Source organism: Zophobas morio, unplaced genomic scaffold (assembly GCF_036711695.1).
Source record: "Zophobas morio isolate AGI-343-1 ecotype UQ-CSIRO unplaced genomic scaffold, CSIRO_AGI_Zmor_V1 ptg000021l, whole genome shotgun sequence".
In the NCBI taxonomy this organism is placed as follows: domain Eukaryota; kingdom Metazoa; phylum Arthropoda; class Insecta; order Coleoptera; family Tenebrionidae; genus Zophobas; species Zophobas morio.
In genome coordinates, this window is record NW_026972126.1 from 4,885,772 (window position 1) to 4,906,992 (window position 21,221).

The 21,221-nt window shown below is 33.4% G+C and overlaps 1 protein-coding gene across 4 annotated transcripts in view; it reads right to left on the reverse strand.

Moving 5' to 3' along the window:
- The window catches only part of LOC135132118 (zinc finger and SCAN domain-containing protein 12-like), a 34,428-nt gene extending 14,528 nt beyond the window's left edge, over positions 1-19,900 (reverse strand). Inside the window, exon 1 of one of the 4 annotated variants that reach the window (XM_064060077.1) lies at positions 19,684-19,900. The gene's annotated coding sequence lies outside the window, so the exon portion shown is untranslated. Of the gene's footprint in view, positions 1-1,399; positions 1,622-19,516; positions 19,630-19,683 lie in introns of those variants that run through there. The other 3 variants (XM_064060074.1, XM_064060076.1, XM_064060075.1) reach the window with 3 other exon arrangements.
- Between the last annotated feature and the right edge of the window lie 1,321 nt (positions 19,901-21,221).

The window sequence follows — 21,221 nt, forward strand, 5'->3', positions numbered from 1 at the left end:
TTGCTCATCCTTACAATAATATTGAATAACGTCTAGTTGTCAAGGTTCTTATGATGCAGTTAGTGATGAAACATTTTATTTGTCATAAACAGAGTTCGAAGTATGTATAATGTAATCTGCATATCTATTACTATTAGCAACACAACCAAATACCTGAGCGTCTGCTCGAACTGAAGTAATTAAAATCGTCTACGACTTTATTACTACACATATTTTTCTGTATTTTACAAATTTTCTCCCGTATACTACTTTACTATTGAAACCAATACTATAGTCACAAGATGGAGAACGTAGACGAAAAAAATATAAATTCGGAAAAAGAAATTAATACTATATCAGCCACGGTCTTACTTTTATTAAATTAAAATATGATCTGGGCTCCAACATAATTTTTATTTTAAAGTCACATTATCTCGGCAGCAATCTATTAGTTTGGCATGATAAATTTAAAGAAAATATTCTGAAAGCCTTGACAACTAATTAATACTTTTTTTTTATTTTAGTGAAAATATAATCAGTACTTCGAAATAATCATCACCAAGTATACTCGTTAAACGAAGTTTTTCATCGTTCAAATCTGTGACATTGACGTCAATATTGTCCAGTTCAAAATGGACAAACATAGTTAATAAACTGCTCTAAAATAAAGTAAATTTAGCAGACTTGTAGGTAAGAGTTATTAACTGAAGCCTAATATACTAAGTACATGAATAATAAAAATATCTCAACACGTAGATGTTCAGTTTTTTATGTCTATGTATGTACAATTTAGAGTCAAAATCCATGCATATAATTCCGGTCTCTCGTAATAATTTATAAAACGTCGCAAATTCCACTCGTTCACCTTAGAAGTACAAACTTTTTTATTTGATCTGTGGAATAAAATTAACTCCTACAAACTAAATCATTGTCTTCAAAATTGCACATTATGTTACAAAATCTCTGAATGTGAAATAACACAAAAACGGTTAGTTAGCTATCTAAACCTCTGAATTCACATCATTTCATGGGTTTTGACCTTTGATGAATCCATGTTCCGGTTCTTCTACTATTCACTTTAGAGATCGTATCGATATTAGAATCAATCGCGATAACTTTTACAAAAATCTAACGATTTCGCAGTTGAAAAGGTACCTGACCTTTATAATATCCTCTAATAATTTGTGTTGCAATTTCACAAAGGCGAACACTGTTCATCAGACCATCGTAAAATTTCGGTAAAGCCATGTTTCAGTTATATTTTTAAAGCGTGTAACGAACACAGTCGTGAAATGTAGTGATTAATTTTAATTACCGATACCAAAGTACGACTTATTTTAACTTTTCCCACCCAGGGAAGGGGCAAACACGCGACACCAACACCGAGCGATAACATAAATAAATAAAATAAACACCTTACCTAATTAAAAATAATATCACAAAAAATTGCACTTAAGAACAATAGCACCAAATTAAAGCGCGAAAATTTTCCCGCTCCACCGAAAAAAACCAAAACAAACGTAAAATGTGACAAGTGTGTCCTTGGGAGTGCCACCACGGCCCAAGAGGGGATGATATGCCGGGGTAGAGTGGATCAAAAGCGAGCACATGAGGTGCAGAGTGGTACACACCGCGAAGAGTGGCAGAAGAACAATTTGGAAAGTGGGGTACTCGCTGTAGAAAACGGTCATGTGACTCGCTCCGTTCTCTTTCAGCGCACCGGCTAGAGCTGCGCTCAACCGAGATAGTGATAGAGAAATCTACCGTGGGGATGTCAACCCATTTACCTACTTTAACATACTTTCACCTGCGACCAGTATGCAGGTTATCTTTATCTGTTGCGTTCGATGGTGAGGAGCCTAATGGAAGAGAAATGCACATTCGCACAAGAACACTTTTACTTCTTGGTTTTTGTTATCCGGGATGGAGTGCTCGATGTTCGCCGATTTCCCTCTTCATGAGAAAGACGTCATTGCAACGAATTCAGTTCAAGGAGACTGAATGTTCCCACTCGGATTTTGCGCACACCTGGTATACTTATTAGATGGATGTAAGAGTGTTTATGCAATTTTGGCGGAAATCTAAAGTTTAAATGTGCGCATGATGCTAAAGTGGAACATGCAACAAGTGGAGCACACGAGGCCATAGTACACTTGATAAATTAACGGTGAAGACAGATTATTACAGTGACTACGTTAAAGTCGTTACACAAAACTAGATTCTGTTCTAAAAAAACTGCTATTGCTGTACGCTGTGAATTTAAAAAATATTGTAGATGCAGGTGGTGTTGATCGAATCTCTCGAAATAAATTGATCAAATGAATTTTTCTAAACACAAAGAGATTGGGGTCATTTCATTCCAATCGTAATGAAAAATACTCAGATTGTTTATTTAAACAAGTCTAAAATAGATGCATTTAGGACTGAAAAGAAGAATAGAATAGCTGCAGGTATTATTTATTTCCAAAACCAGTTATTCTCGTGCACCGTTTGCTCTATTGGGCTATTTTGTGATGTGCTGGCAATGTTAAATTTTGATGCTGTGGACTTGAGGCAAGCCACTTCATTATCATAATTGGGCAGGTTCATTAAGAGTTGAAACCGAAAATCTTGTTCCCTGAACAAATCATTTACTGAGAAAAATACAGATTTCCGGTTGATGTTCAGTTTGTTCCGTCAACCAGATCGGTCAAATTAACAACTCTTTAAATTAAATAACTGGAAATAATAGCAGATTTGATTTGAGTTAGTTGCTATAGCTAGTTATTAATTATAATTTCAAAGATTATTTTAACTGCTCTTTCATCATCATGTTTCTAACATATGCAAAAGTTACGCAAATTAATCACAGTTTACAACATTCTCAGCGACGCCCGCCTTCGTTTCGAACGTAAAGAGATGGTAGCTGTACCTAGTTGAGATTTTGGAATAAATAATACATTTTGGGAAAAAACGGCACTCTTTCGATCAATTCCACCTACTTTTCAAAACCACTTTTATGTACGAAGTCTATTAAAACCTTTATACATTCAGTGATCATCGTAAAGGCATTTTAATTAAAACTTATCTCGTTGTTGTCCAATCTACAAATGCTAAACCTACAGAATAAACCAGCCAACATTCATTCAATCAACCAAAACCTGTCTTTTTACAGTTAATGCACTAGTTAAAAATACTTGAGATAAAATTTACAAAGTAACTTTTTGGAATGACGTCAGCAACAGCTCAGTAACTACAAAAATATTAATTTCGAGATGCATAATTTAACGCTAATTATTATTATTTTGTTAAAATTTCAGGAAATAAAATTAATCACAGCATACTTTTGCATAAACATTTGTTTAACAATATTTTTTTACAATACTAACTACTAGTACTGTAAAAAAAAAAAGTCTGTTGTGTAGATTTTAATAAATTGAATCAACTTTTTTTATGGTAATACGTATGCTCAAGGTTAAAAATATAGATACACACCAATAATAATTATTTATACAGCAAGTAAGTTAAGTATATTTTTATTCACCAAGAAGAACGTTTAGCTCACGTGCCCGCAGGGCGAGTGGGCTAGTCCTTCGAGTGAATAATACGCTTAACTCGCGTGGTTGCATGCAATATTTTATTCAATTTTGACAAAATACACCTCAAAGAATTAGAAATTTTATTTTACAATTGAACCTAAAGAATCGTCTGCGACGGGTACGATTTATTGTCGCAATACCCTTTAAGTGCAAATTGTATATAAAACTTACTTGACTAGCACCCTTGTAAGTCAAACTGGCTACTGTAATGTATAACTTAACTCAGTTCACATATACCTAGTAGAACTTTACAGCTCCATTATGGCAACAATGGACAGTAATAATCGTTGCGGTTCGGGTCCATGAAGCTTATAATAGCCAGTTTAACTTGTGGGTGGTTTGGCTTAAGCCGCTTAAGTCATAAAAGTGTTACAAGGTGTATGTCAAATGAGTTTTGTATAAACAACTGTATTCTGTAAAAACTGAGTGATTTAAAAATCTAAGCTTAATTTGAAAATCTCGCGATTCACTTCTAATAAAAACTTCGCTTGATACTGGGTGGTCGACAAACGGCAAACAAGGGCAGATTTGCTTTATTCTGCAACGAATTTAAAAGGTGTCTGGAAGGGCCGCACACAATGATAGAATATTAACTTGTTTGTGTCTGTAGAGATCCGTATGTAGTTGATTTTTAAGATAAATCAGTTTTGTATCAGATTTCTGCTCAGTTTATCAACATCTTCCTAAACACCACCCTGAAATTCACGCAGATTAAGAAAAAATCTATGAAAATCCTTAGTGGGAAGGTTGTCTGGCCATTTAAAATTTCAGTTTATGCTGTCTTATGAAGTGAGCAAAACTATGGAACTTCAATGTTTACGTGTTGTAACCATCCTGTTTCATGTATTTTGAATCGAAAATGTACAAAATTTGAAAAATTCCTACTGAAAGTCTAGAAAAATTGATGCATATGGCTTTAAATGAATGATTTCCAGTAAACATGCTGTGAATCACGAAAGCTGAAATATGTTACTATTTTTGCAAGAGTAAATGCGGAATCAAACCATTTTAGCAACATATATGAACAAGAATGTTCAAATATGGCCATTCAAAATGTTTATTCGTGTATCTGTCGATTCTGAGTCTCGTTTCTAGAAATACAATTTTCCCAAATATTTGTTCAGTGGTGCAAAACCGTGTCACAATAAAAAATATTTGCGTGTCTTCCAATAAACTGTACTTTCACTACTCAATGTTGCTCCTAGTTCGCAAATATTATGCTAGACAACACAACAAACACAACGAAATATCAAGTGGTTTCTAAAAATAAAAAAATTTCGGGTTTTTTAGAACCGCGTGTATACTAAACTTCAACAATTCTACATCCAAAGTGAGGTGAAGTGACGAAAAATATAAAACAAACATCCGGAGCTCAACAAGGTGCAAAAACTATGAAAGTAAAGTCTGGTGACATTTATCAAAGTGGGTTTCCCATACTTTTGACAAATTATTATCATTATCATTAATCATCATTGCTATTGCATACTCCATATTTGTTGAAAATTGATAGTATAAAATTGTAATAATTAAAATTGCTGGATTAACCCTAGAACTAAACGTTTTTGCGAAATTAGCATTCACAAAAGACAAATTGTTTTATCATCTAACATTACTCACGCATAACTATTTATTAAGTTAACAATGAACTAAAATGGAACCAACAAACTGAATCAGAAAACATTAACACAATAAAATCCAACGCATGAATCATCAAACCAAAACACAGTACCATTGCAAAATATATAAATATACTAAAATAATCTCCTCTTCGAGTGGATGCAAATTTCATACCCAGTAAGATGTGGCACACAAGTGGAAACCTTTTTCCACTGTAACATATTGTTCACCAACCGCTCGTTTTTTACATTATTACGTTACAATCTGTCTTTTGCAAGATAGAAAATCAATAAAGTACCAATGAAGAATTGATGTCGATTTGTCAAATGTCGCTAGTATATTGCAATAGATGCAACCTTCAATTTTATACGTTTTTAACACGGAAACACATCCAATAAATTCGTACGCCACAGCAGCCAGCTAATGAATGAGTTTTTTGTTGACAATTATCAGATTGTCTTACTCTAGTAGTACTCTACCTACTCCAAAAAGGAGGAGCAAAACTTCTACGCAAGTGGGAGAAAAAACAAAGGGTGGGAGAGATTATATTATGAATGGAAGTAACATTGATAATACATACCGGCGACGGAAAACGCGCGATTATTTGGGATGACTGAATCCCAGTGGCTAGGTACGGAAAAAGATACACAATAAATAAAGCATTCGGCATCAGTCATGTCAGTAATGTTGCTTGAAACAGTTAAAGAAACGACTATTCCTCTAAAAAATAAGGGCGAACAAATGATACCCAGAATCACGACAAATTCATTTTGTCCCCAAGTATTTGGAAAAACCAGTAAAATTATTTGAAAGTACATAAATAAAACTGCTACGAAACAATTACTCATACTGCACATAGTTCTATTTAACAAAGGAATTTCCATTACAAATTTACATTCTATTTAACGTTTATCGACACTAGTAAGAGGAAATATTTATTACCTCATAAAATAACTGATAACGTCAACATTACAATTAAAACTATAAAACTACAAATGTGAAAAGAAAATATGAAGCACACTTCAAACAGTCAAAATTTGATTTTTACTCGTTGAAACACCAAACTCGTTCATCTACATCTCCAAAATCAAAGTCATATACTATGTATTTTTTTTTTAATTATGAATGTGTAACTCATTATTAAAGAAGTGTTTCCAACCACTAGCAACAATTTCGGGTTTCCTATGATTAGATTTTTTTCAATTTAGTGTTTAAATGAGTAGCTGTTAAATTTCCATATTATATAACTAATTTATCCAAAAATTAAATTGGAAGTTCAGCAAAAACATATTTTAAATTTAGTGGGTATTTAACACAAAATTAGGTATTTACTATTTAGTGCACTAATGAGTGATAATTTGCGAACACAAAACCACTCTTAGCGGTAATTTTAAATACTGGACTGGTAATTCTAAACCTGAGGCGCAATAATAACATAACCGATTAAATTCCTTTAACCTGTCTTGCAAGCTGCAATCATGTGTTGTTTACAATCTAGTATATGCAAATAGTACACAAGCTGTGTAGCTATTTTTGTATTAATAACGAAAACATGGGCGTATTTATCAACTCAAAGCAGTCGTTTTCATAAATTTATACTTCATTAAAAAATATCTTTTATCTTAAAAAAAAAATAGCTCTGCAAACAAGTGGTGATGGTGAGGAATAATTTCAGTACAAGATAAATCATACATTTTTTAATGAGACATCACAACGAAAAATATTCACTGGTTGTTTGCTTATTCAAGGTTGCCAACTATTAAAATAAAAAACCAGAACACTGCCCAAAACTACAATAATAAGTGAATCAACTTCCACACGTGCTCATTTTTTCTTTGCTCGCCTTCGAATGTTAATATTTTTGAATATTTTTATTAAATTTTACAACAGCCATTTAACCTTGTAGTATCTGAGACACTATACTTTTCTTCATCTTTCTCCCATACGGGGTGGTCGAGCATGCGCATACAGTCCTAACAATTATTATTATTACTGCTGCGCTTTTTACACGGCTAATATTTTACTAAAACAATGAAGACGATCCAGGCTTTTTAATATGTCCTCAATTTATTACGTTTTGTAAAAATATTATCATTCTAGTCAATTATTGTTTACATTTTTTATACTCTTTATCAAATAAAATATCAGAAAATATACTTGGCTTTATATCTTCAAAACTTACCCAGAACGTGCTTGCCAAAAAATGCATATCCTGTCAGTGTGATTGCTACATTAATTCTTGTTGAGTGTATAAATAAATAGTATGATGTTAGAACTGTTAGTAGCATCATACTTGATTTAGATGAAATGTTTCAAAACTTTAATCTTCTTCTTATTTCTTATGATTTGTTATTATAAAGATGATACCAAAGCAATTACTAAAAATAAATTACCACACTATTGACAATCCAACATTCGTCAAAACAAATTTCGCTTTACTGTATTTTTACGATACTGTTATTTGTCAACAATAAACCGGTTTTGTTTTTTAACGCGGAATATCGCACAACTTGCACATATCTCAAATTTATGCCGCAAAAAATGCAGACCTTGAAAGCCAATCAGTCCGCAACATACGCCCAATACCATTACGTAACGACATAGTGCGTACATCTTTGATTAAATTTGATCAACTTATGACTTTGAGGTTGAATGTGACACTGTTGTAAAAACAGAACATCTGACGCACATCCCTGTTGTTCTGCTTTTCGAGACGTCAGCACCAATTAAAACAATCGCTTTAGGTGTGTTTACCATACAGAAAACCTAATTTACTATAATTAACTAAAGCATTTGCTACCCACTTAAAATAGCAATAATGAGAACTAAAATACATAACGAATTATGGTTAATGAATACTATTGTTGTAGTATTATTATTAGTCGTCGCTGCGATCCCTTTTGCCCGGACAAAAGTTCGCCTGGGGAAATTACGTCGTGAAGGAAACATCTAGGGCGGTAATGAGCTTTTGAAAAAGCCCCACTATCTGCTAAAATGCAGCAACGAAGAAGTTCCGTTAGGTTATCGACCTTGCACGCACCGAAATATGTACTCGAAATCGTGGAAGCAAGGTGTGTCTATGATGATGACGTCTAGCTTGGTGGAAGGATGTGGTTTAGGAGGAATGTGGGGATTCCCACATTCTGTCAGAATATGCTATGAGTGTCATTTCTATGTTGTTTAGTTGCTACAATCACAGAAATAAATCTTTGAAAGCATAGTAATGTTTGTCTGGAATTACAGTGGATGCAGTAATTGGTACAAATGTTGAAAATTTTTTTAAATCAAATAGTGACAACTACATACATATATGCTTATTTTAACATTTCATGAACGACAGCTGCAGCAAGCGCCAGAACGGAAAAATCTTATAAAAAAATGTAAGCAAAACCTTTAATATTTGGCAAGGCTGTCATCGTCCAATCACAAGGTAGCAGAAATGGCTATTTTCTCTTTATAATGGTTTATTACTAATTATATTTAATTTTGCGATCTTTAATCACCCGATGCACGACAACATTATACTGTTTACTGCCTTGCGAATACCGAAAAATTTAACTCCACTTTCACAAGTACTATCAGAATTAAAAAAAAAATTGCTTAGATAGACATGTATAAACGAAAATTGGCCCCTTAAAAATTAAGGAAGATCATACTTTTTCTTAATAAAACTTTTGGATGGCATAGTAATTTACATAGGATCCTCTTAGTTCAGTGTAGTGAAATTGCTAGAATTGTTCATTCAAGTTATGTGAACAACCCCTGATATAATTTGAAGGTGAATTGCTTGCATTTCATTTTCATAGATCATTTTAATTATTTTTTATCTGAATTATTAGGAGGCAAGTTTTACCTTGTACTGTGCTAAAATGTTGCACCCGCCTTAAAGCTATCGTGAATATGGTAAACCTCAAATTAGCTGTTCATCCCTTGCATAAACTTGATGACGTCGTCTCAAAATTTTTTTAAATAAATTTCGATTGAATTTTATAATGAGTATAAAAAATATATTTCGAATTACAATGTTGTTTGCGCTTTGGTTATATATTTTTAGTTTTTAGAAATGTTTAACCAGCATCTTTGAAAAATTAATTAATCTAATTTTCTGAAAATTCTGTGAACAATAGTACTTTTACTAATATGCGGTACCCTTTACGTGTGAAAATATATATTACGCCACTCAACAGCTGGTCCTTTACGAATAACAGAAAAAGATTAACAATCTTCCCGTTAGGAATTTGCATTGCTGCTTCAAGTTTGCGTTCAGAAACATAATTATCCGTCAGATATACATCCCACTAAATACTGATTCATAATTTCATGATACTGAAAGTCAGTTAGATACCTCTGGACAAAAGTCAATATTCTAGCACTGTTCTTTTCCGAATCTTACTTCACTTGTCTTATAAAATTCATTACATTACACATACATTAAAATAAATCCGGCCATGTTCAGAGTTTGATAATCATCAAGCTATGACCGGGGGTCTGTAATTTATTGTTTTACGAATTAAAGCCTAAGCGGATTAATTTTTAATTTCTAGAAAAGATTCCATACATATATTATTCCAAGATCTAAGATAAGATTCTATATCCTATTTTAAAGTGTTTATATACAAAAACAGTGTACTTACTTACTTCAGGATTATCGCAGGAAACCGAATTAACCAATCGATACAGTGTTATTATAAGTTTAGTACCCATGCAAATCTCGTTCGTGGATTCGTGGAAAAGGAAATAAAGACATGACAACAATAACAAAAACAAAACGGTAGAAAAACAACAATTGATAGGGCCAGCACTCCAACAAAAAATTAAGAAAGCATGTCACGTGCTAAATGCGTACTATGCTGTTTGTCAAAAATCTAATATTAATTGGTCAATTAATAAAGCTAAATAATCATAACTACAACTGTTATCTTAAATTTTCGCTTTTTTAACAAGTTCTATAACTAGTACTATATTTCCACCAGGGCTTTATCGGTATACGATACAATTCTAAACTCGCGCAACAAATGCAGTGATCAACTGATCAAGCAAAGGCGCGTAAACAAGCCGTGCTAAATCACAACCCGAAATCCAATGAAGCTTCAAAATAAGTGTCGTTTAGTCAATAGTGATGATGGATTCGTTGTTCACGCGCTTTTATTATTGTAAGAAACTAAAATCTCAATCCAAAATTAGTTTTTACATAGTTTTAGTTTCTTGAGGTTTTAAATTTTATGTTTTCTAGTTTGTAGTCTCTCAGAATTCCAAGAAGCGAACATTGATTTATTTAGATATTTTGAATTAACGACAAAAGTGAAAATGAGCATTTGATTTTTAGGGTGAACTTCTACAGACAAGTGGACCCTGAATCAAAATTTGTGGTTTGCAGTACATTGTAGATGTACATCATGTAAAACATAAAATTTCAGTTAGATAACTTACGCTATTACGGTTTCAGTCTGTCTTCAATTCTCAACACTAATTTCTTTTTCGTTTTTCACGAAACTTTGTGTTCGTTAAACTTGCCAATCACTTAACTCACTAAAACAGTGAACGTCCGACAGCACAAGTACAAGTTTTGAAACTGAGATCCTTCTGGAGAAGACACGACTTTTATGCAAATTTACCTGGGTTAATCCTTACTTTTAAACCAATAGGAGTCCGATAACAAAAGTAAATATCTTCGTACAATTTTCTATGAAAGAAATGTGGTCCCGGAAAACAACCCTTAACGAGCAGGTAGGGGTATTCTTAGAATTCAGCTTGGCCACTTGGAGCCTATTACAGATACAATGGCTGATAAAAGGTGATTAACTCTGTTTTCAAATACGATATATATTTAAGAAATTTATACTGAGTTAAGCTTGTTTTCGACAGATGATAGTCAACTTATTTTTTTTTAATGGTGCTATATATATTTTTTATTCCATCTTGTAGAATTTTTATTTTTGAGTATTATGAAAAATGTAGTGATTCTAGTCATACACCAAAAAACAATCAAGAATTTAAATAATTAAATAAAGTCTATTTACCAAAAATCAACCATAAGAATGTGGAAATCTGTCACGACGTACAGTCCATCTGTTTTAGTTTATCCATGATACAATTTCCACCGTCCACTTGCACGTAAAAACGTTTTGTTTCGAGTACGTGCCATGACAAAAATTAACACCAAAAGTCAAATATCGTGTTCATCAGAAGACTCATCATTTAGATTAACAATTATTTCTCCTTGATTGTGGTCGAAAAATATTTGGTTTTCCCAATCATTTTGCACCTATTGTTCACAACGGCGAACACAATTTGTCCAAATTTCAGGTGTCGCAGTCTGCACGGCTTCATTGTCAATTTGCTAACTATAGTCCGGTTACCGAAGCTCTAGAATGATTACGTGCTCTTCACGTGATGACTAAGACAACAACCAGGTTTACACGCTAACTTTACGTGAAGTGGCCGAAGCATTCGCGACGGAAATTTCAAAAAAGGTTTTAAACTTTAAAATTCATTTTTAAGCATGACAAGTATTAACAAAGCTTGAAAAAATTGAGAATATTAAATAAAGTTGAAAAAAAAAATTAGAAAAAATAAAAGCGAAATAGATACGAGGAACACACCAACAACACGAATTTTTACAACGCTATAACTTTTTTATTTTCATATTTAACAAAATTATAAAAACGTCATTGTAATTGTTGTGTTTTTCTTTAGGGCGGTACAGCAGCCATTTTTCTTTAAGTTTAATGATTTACCTAAAAAAAATAAAATAACTAAAACTTTTCGACCGTCTAGTCTCTAGTATGTTTATGCAGTAACATTTTTATTACTTCACAAATTAAAATAACAGTAAATCTTCAACTCTAGGGAGTTATAAATTAATTTTTTCATTAATATTAATATGTTTATAGATATTTCTATTTAAAAACTATTAAATCTAGACGTCTAAAATAAGAAATCATCCCTCAAGTCGAGAGGGATGTGGCGTATTTAAGCGGTTTACTACCGTCAAGTAATCTTCAGGTATAATTTGCAAGTATCTAATTTGTACACAAAATTTTGGTGTACTTTCTTTATCATTTAACCACTGTAGTTGAAAGAGTCGTAATGTCTTCCCAGTTTAAAGTGGTTTTTATGATAGGTCCATTGTGTCGAAGTTGATGATGGGGACAATGGATTAAATCCATTGTGTCGAAGTTGATGATGGGGACAATGGATTAAATCCATAGCCATAAATAAGAAAATGGTCGGTTTCTTTCAGGGCCGTACAGTTTCTACACTACATTAGTACCTAATAAAATTTTATTAGTATTTCAAAGTTAAAGGGGTCGTGAACTGGTTGCAACCATCCGGGCGACGTGCAATTCACTTTGTTTTATTTTTAAATTCGTTTTGTAAGTAAAAGCTCTAATTATTATTTACTATAAGCAGTAATGATTGTATTTATTGAATAGGTAAATCGAATATTTACTATGAATAAACGGATAAAATCGTACGCATTTGAGCATGAGTGTTCAAATAATAATCAAAGAAGTGAAATCGAAAGAAAACCGGGTGAAAACATAAGGGGAAATATTAATTGGTGTACTTGCACAGAATCCGAGAAAATTTCCGTGGACTAGATTGCGTTACAGAACATGATTCGTTTTATCGTGTAGTTTTAAATATTGATACACTACAAGCTTCTCATTACCAAATGATGTATGAAACGACAAAGCCTGAAAAATACGACAAATAATTTATGGAGACACATTGCTTACAAGTAGTTTGTATATTGGGTTAACGCATGGGTTCCGCTAAGGAAAAAAACGAAAAGTAATTTAAATAATAGTTTTCGCGAATTCACCTAGCAATTTCTTTTTCATTGAAGATGAAATTTCGAAATCATCATGAAAGTGTATTGAGCACACTCGGCTACTCTTTCTTTTTTGGAATAAAGTTTTTCCTTTTCATGTAGAGCCATTTCCGGCATAATTTGGATTTTTTGTCTTTTTGGGGAAACGAAAAAAACTATCCTGTTTTTTCATTGTTATTGCATCCGTAGACACAACACTGGCATTTTTGATTTAAGATTTGACTTAAAATATTTTCAAAGGACGAACGGATAGGAAAACAGGTGTTGTTTTTAAGAATATATGTATTTCCCCAAATACAAGTTGTCTAATTACAATAATAAGAACCTACCTGGGCGGGGAGGGTGAACAACCCTTTGTCGGATTAAAATATTCCAAGAAAAGTCAACAAACACGTTTACCTGCCTAAGAACGCCCGAGATGCAAGCACGAATGACGTCACGCCTCGTCCGCATTTCCAGTGCAATGTTTTATTACGACGTTATTTATAAAGCTAGAAACAAATGGTTTGCATTTTGGAAAACTAAATTTTTTGAATATTTTTTGTAAGTTAATGTGTCTGAACCACTTCACGACCCCTTTAAACATGAAGACTGGACCCACAAAACCATAAATCACAAATTCAATGCAACCCTGGATGTTTCTAGCCCACTATACACTGGGGGCACGCTCCTTTTATTGACGTCATTATCCCCCTGCATTGTCCGACAATCCGTCAAAGTAGCGGTTGTAAAATTTTACTAGGTACTGATACAGTGTAGGAACTGTAATTTGTTATTCGACTCATATTGTCCGTCGTGTAGTAATAATGAAGTGATAATGTTTATTATCTTGTCATAAAAACCACTTTAAACTGGGTGTACAATACGAGAGTGTTGATGTTAAAAAAATGGGTATCCACAGTGAAAGTAAAAAATAAATTGACTCAGATTCATTAATTTTTTTCAGACGCCCCGTATAAGCAAATTTAAAAGCAAAACTGAAATGATGTCACAGCGCGTGGACGACAACCAAGCTGTGTTATCCGACCGGGTGCAGATTCTCGGCAAACCTCCCTTGACTAATAATATTGCAGCTCTGAAAAATCACGTGAAGATCACGTACTTTTACAACTCCAGAGCTTGGGTAACCATACTATACCTAGTAAATGCATAATCCTTTCTGTACCGAGAAACTTATAAGCTTAATGCGTTTTCTCATTAGTAAGGTGTTCTGAAAATTAAATATCGTCGGTTTAGAGGTAAAAGTCGTTAAGTGACTTCGCACCGTTTATGAGAAATTTAATATTTAAGAAAATTTTTAACTTAAAATGCGAAAAATAATCTAAAAAGGAAAAGCATTATTAAAATGTGTTAGTAAGTGTTAGGTGTTTGTCCTACTTAAAGGTGTATTCAAAAATTTGTGCAGAAAGTTATGAAAATGGAATAATTGTACTTCTCAAAGCAAATACATAATGTTATTTTTATTTAATGAACAACGGAAATACAACATAATAAAACAAAAACAACATATTAACAAAATAAACGTTACAAACACTACTTGATGCTAATATTATTCTTAGTTTTCGTCATCACTTTCATCTGCTGCAGGTTCTGGGCAAATTTGTGTAGCTCACCACCTGGTTTTGTTGGAAGATTTTGATACCAGGCATGAACTGCTTTTGAATTATTCCGACAGTAAAGTTTGTCTAGAATTATAAGAATTTTATGGACTCCCAAAGTTAATTCGTTTTACAGCCCTGTTGTCAATTTTATTGTACAGCTGAAGAGCGGGGCGAACTCAGGTACAGAAAACATCGGCTTTCCCCTGACAGGCTCTTTACCTGTACAAAAAGAATTGACGCCTGGGCTGTAAAACGAATTAACGTTGGGAGTCCATAAAATTCTTATAATTCTGGACAAACTTTACATAACTTTAATAAATCTTTTTTTTTTCAATTCACTGATTGGAATTGAATTCGAATACGCTGGTTTAAGTTCATAAGTTTCTTTGCGACGCCGTTATCTTCCCTTTAATTCTCTCATAGAGCGCTGGTCTCTGCTCCTTGAAGATGCCATTTACGAAAGTGTGCGAAACGTTGAACCCAAAAACTCAATTGACACGGTACCAACTCGAAAAGCGATCATATATTGACTCCGACCGTGGAAGCCTCCGCTTATTTCCAAACTAATACTTTGTGTTTTTTGAAAGAATTGTTTCAGTTGTTTTTTTATAAAAAAAACTTTAAAATAAATTTGCAAAATTAGGCAACTAAGAATAATATCCCTGATTTAGCTCCAGAGTATTTACTTATAGTGATTTAATTTATAACAAATTATTCGAAAATTGATATGTAATAAGTACATATAATAGATGTCACTTAGTGAGTTTTACCTCTTTCTGAAATAATTTCTCACTGTACTTAAAGAATTTCAAATTTTTAAAAATAGGATTTTGATAATATAAAACACAAAGTTGAACATACTGGTGGATAGAAAACATTAAATAATGTTATTTTAGCGTATAACCCAATTTTTGATAAAAATGTCACTTAGTGAGTTTTACCTCTACACCGACGATATAACACTAAATTAAAATATTTCATCTGTTTCATTAGATATCCCCTTTTCAACTTCAACAAAACAATATTTTTTTGTTTGAAAACTTTGCTTTGTACGAATGTTTCGGTAGATTTTTAGGAGCACCCATAAAATGCTACACAACACGTACCAACTCAACCGCAATGAGAGAAAGTGAGACAAAAATAGTAACGTTTGAGAAATATTATTTGTTACGGTTTTACAAGGCTATGGAATTCTTAAAACAGACGGAGTGTACCGTCAAATATTGCATTGAACGCAACAATGTCCACAGTAGAGGCAATTTTGAACAACTTCGATAGAAGTTTCCTCCTTTTCATTCATCTTATTTTTTTTTTAACTGTAGTACACAACAATAAAATTTATATTAGTCCGGACACTGTTCCTGAAACTCATTCGTGTTAAGAGAAAATGAAATTCGATTGATTTTGTCTCCTCAAAACGAAGGAGGGCTAATTACCAACAAAGCTACAATATAATAAGACGTTCTGAATATTATTTTCGGTAATTGTTATTCTGTTATTTTATTACTATCAAATATAGGAAAGAGCAATATTTAAGTTACGAGGAGGCGCGCATGTTTTCAGGAACGCCACCGGGTGTATTAGATATTATGTACTACGAAGTCATTTTTCATCAACTGCTACACTTTTTTATTCGATTTTATATTAAAAATGAGAAACTAAACAAAAATGCAAACGATCTTATTGTAGCAGAAATCCACAATTAAAAAATGAAAGACGAAACCTAGCTGAGTATGGTAGAATTCTTTTAATTTTGGCAAGGTATTGTATAAAACAGTAGGTCTGTTTCTGTTTCTGTCTTCGTCCGACATACTGTATTTACACAGCATACGCCTCCGCCCCAAAAATGCTAAACAGTGCGGGCATTGTTTACCTGCGTAAATACAGTGTGTCGGACGAAGACAAAAACAGAAACATAGCAAATGTCCTAATTGGTACAGTTTTACAATATGTTGCCAAAATTAAAGTAATTCTACTATAGTAAACAATTATAACTCTTATTGCATCTGTAGCGAACATTCAGGGGCATGGGTCAGTTGTGCGCCGCGGTCAAAAAAACATCTGTAGATAAAAAATATCAAAATAATTGGGAAACAAGGGTTAGTTGTTTTCTGCGATCAAGAAGATTTGCATATAATTTTAACCACAAGTACCGTATAGATTCATAATATTTTGCATATTTTAGGTAAGATTCAGTCGGCAAAATTTTGAGCGCACGTCATCAACTTTTTGGGAGGGAGTAAATGGATAAATTTTAATTAACGATTTACCATGCTTCGAATAACCCTAAAACGTTTGCAAGATTTCACAGCATTCGGTTTTACAGTTTCAAAGTTAACTTGCAAAATATTAGTATACAATTTTGATTTTTTTTTTTTTCATCTGGATGTCAAAGGTAAAAATTCAACACGGATAAAAAACATTTGCTGACTAAACAAATTTTTGTCCAAGGTTATTTCTAGAGAACTTTCCTCGCCCGTGAAGTGCAGCTAATAAATTAGGCTTCTTTGAAAAATTATAAAATTTCAGTTTGTAAATTTTTTTTCATAACCTCTACAAATAAAAAGAATGTCGACAACAATGGGTTTCGAACTCTCGTGCAATGACCTCAAGTTGTTGAAATTCTGTGCTGGGATTGTGTTGTTACAAACTAGGTACTTGTCTCTATGTGCGCGAGATATCGGTTATATGCAAATTTTGCACAAACAGTTTTGTAATGTACTTGTGATTAAAAATTAAGGCGGATTCATCAACCACAGGTGTAGGAGTATATCATTTTATAAAATAAAACAATTTTAATGCACAAAATTTTGAGGGCACGTCATCAAATTATTGATAAGACAAATTTTGGTTAGCGTTTTACCATCTACACGATAATTCTCGAATGTACTTTTGGGCTCAAGAAAAAGAAAGTACCCAGTCGTCCCCTTACGCTCGGGATGTAAGAGTTAAAGCAGATTCTAAAAATTTTAAGCCGTTTATATTTTCAAACAACCAAACAACAAAGAATAAATAACTCCACAAACCCTACTATCTTATTATAGGAAGTCTAGATAGATCATAATCCACACGTAATGAATATAACATTGTTACAAAAAGACGATAGTTGAATTCTTGCCTAAGGCTATTATAGTTTAGAAAATATCGTTGTACCCTATAAAATTTTATTGGCAATAACGAGACGGACAGTAGTACAATAGCAAGAGACATTTACAACTTAAAGTTGTCGCGTGGCGGTAATCCCCAGATGTTAGAAAGCAGAATAATCCAAGCCCGGACAGGGACCATCGTTACTCACGAACAAAAATGACCATTATTTTATGAGTACAACTACCTGCTAAATTTCTCTGACAAATTCGGGTGGACTGGTGTGAGCCATAAATATTTCTTACCATCGTACTACTGTCCGCCTCGTTATTGTGAATAAAATTTCATAGGGTACAACGATATTTCCTAAACTATACTTATGCAGTGTCATATTTTTCGGTGATATCAAAACCTCATTTTCGAGAACAAAAACTTTTTAATAAAGTGTGTATTCTAGCGATGAAGTTTTAATTTGTAAACTTTTTACAGTTTCCTAGAATAATAAAATGCAGTTATGTCAATTTGACGTAGCACAAGCACCCTCAATCGCTCCGACGGGATATTCTGATGCACCATTGCACTGGCGGTTTGCCTTTTTACTCGCTCCAATGAATATGTATATAATCAGAACCGTTGAACTAGCGACAAACTAAAACTGGAATTAGGACTCGTGAGGAGTATCACGTATAGATAACAACCTGAATCAGACTAAAGCCAGTGTGATACTGATAATAAAATCTGGTACTAAAAACGAAACTAAAATTTCAAGACGAATGTTACTAAATTTAAAACTAGAAATCAGTTTTAGTCCAGTTGCACTGTTTAGACAATGTGTTTTTTTATTTTGTTTTAGCGGTTTCCAGCCTACCTAACCTGTTAAAATTTTAGATTTTTTTTAAATAGCAGGTTTTTTAAAAAAGAATTGACTTGAATGAGGTAAATAATATTGTAGAAGAATAATTAATTATTAATGCATTCACTTTTACTTTAATGTGATCTGGTGTTACAAAAACGATAAAAGAAAAATCAATGACCATAAATACGTCACTAGTGATGATATAGCAGTTGTCGAAACAAGTTTCAGATTACAGTATTTTCACGTTACTGTTATTTGTCAACAACTAGGATTAACTAGCAACTTACGCATATCGCAATGTATATCGCAAAAGTTTGCAAACCTTGAAAACCAATCAGTGTGAAACATATGGCCACCATTATTACGTAATCACATAATGCGTACATTTTCAATCAAATTTGATCAACTAATACCTCCGAAACTGTAACAATGTTGTAAAAAAACAAACCATGTGACGCATATTCCTTGTTATTTTATTTATACACAAGCAACAATTAAAGCAATCACTTTGGGCGTGTTTACTAACAAAAAGTTAATTTACCACAATTACGCAGTGCTTGCTACCTACTAAAAATATCAATAATGAGAGTCCATTATGGAAACTACACAACTGCATAATGAATTATGGAAAATGCCAAATGGTATTGTTACATTGTTAGGACGTCGCAGCGATCCCTTTCGGCCGACCAGCTGGTTGAAAGGGCTGCCGAGGGCCCCGCGAGGGCACAATGCGTGAAATTCAGGCGCAAAAAACCGGTGTCGGGCAATAAGCCTCCGAAAAAGCCCCGCTATCCGCTAAAACCCAGGAACGAAGTCGAAGTTCCGTTAGGTTATCGACCTTGCACGCACCGAAATGTCCGAAGTCGTGGAAGCAAGGCGTATCTATGGCGATGACGTTGTCTAACGTGGTGGAGGGAAGTGGTGGTGGTTTAGGAAGAATGTGGGGATGAATATATCCTACCAGAATACACTATGAGCACCCCTTCCACAAATTCTACATCACAGCGACGAAGCTCCCTACCCTAAAATGCCGCGACCCGCGAAAAGACACGAGAAATCGTCTGGGGCGGACGTGGCGGCCCTTCACTCCACGAACACGCGTTTTGCGGCCCTATTTTCGATACGTACCTTGGACTGAAGGCTTCCGCGTGACACCTAGAGCACTTCTTCGCACCTTTAACACTACTTCGTCATCAAACGAGTTCATGAACGCCAGCAGTAATGCCCGGATCTGATCGGTTGCCAAGGTCTTGCGTTAACGTATTCATAGATGGCACGTGATGCGGACGGCCAGTTCAAATTTGCGCGCCAAAATTCGACATTTTGGGCGTAGGGGTAGCCACACCTACGACGGCTCTAGCCGTGTTTTTAACGAAAGGAAGAGATGATGGTGGACGCTCGCTTTGCTTGTTTTCGCAAAAATTTTTGTTTGTTTTAGGTTTTGCAATCGCACAAGAAATTGGAGTGATGGGCGGCAAAATACATCGTTCGATTGCGTTTGTTATGATTTCAAAATGTTTTTATTATGCAATATGCTGTATCACGAAACTGTTTCACCACAGATTTTTTAAAGAGTAATTCGTTAAAATTGACGACTTTAATCATATTTCAATATTTTTTTCATCTTGTTCGTCAGCATATTTTATATTTATTTTAGTATTTAAAAATGAGATCATTCTTACATCTGTTTACAAAATAATGTAGAACATTCAGTTACGATTAAAACCCTCTTCTGTATCAAAAGTTCAGAAAAAATTCCTGAATCTGTTAATTTTTCAAAAAACGTGGATAAAGCACGTGTTTACATAAGTTATTAATATGCGGTGTGTCTATCTTTTTCTTGCTTGCATGCTATGAAGAAAAGAAAACACAGAATTTCATTTGAAACAAATGTGACTCCACCTTAAATATAAACTTCGATGATTTAAATTAATACAGAATATGTCACTGTTTCATTTTTTTTTGTCCATTCGTCGTTGCTGATGTTGAAAACTGTTTGTCGATATAATAACAACCGGAAATTATAAATAATTTATGTATAGGTAACCTCTGACATTCATCAGCTGCATTTATTTATGTGGGATTTACCACTATTATTATCAAATTTTTCGGAAACATGTCTAAATTGTCTGTTTTATTTTTATTTTAATGGTTTTGCAATTCGACACAAAATCATAATTTGATAATGTTATTTGATACACCATGAAACCTAATATGTACATTTTTCGATCGTTCTCTATAAAGATGCTTATTCATGTTAATAAAAAACCGTATAACGATACATAAACATGTATCAGTTAATATTTATACCAGTTAAGGAAAAAAACACCATTAACCGCATCATCCCGCACTCCATATTTTGCTCTTTTACTTTAATAAAATTGACGTTTATAATTTTTAAGTCGGTATAGGTAACTAATAAGTACAAAAATGTTGTTAACTTTCCATAAGAACTAGCACTGCACCTCGATTAAACATGTTAAAGGCTTAAATTAGCACCACAATGCAGAACTGCAAAGTATGTGTAGGTACAATTAATCATCATTAGCTGAATTTATGAAATGTCACGATATGAAAATAAATCTACTTTAGGTAGGTATATTAACATACAAGTTAGGATTATTTCGTCTTTAACATATGGGGTTTCCGCTATGCTGAGTATTTCA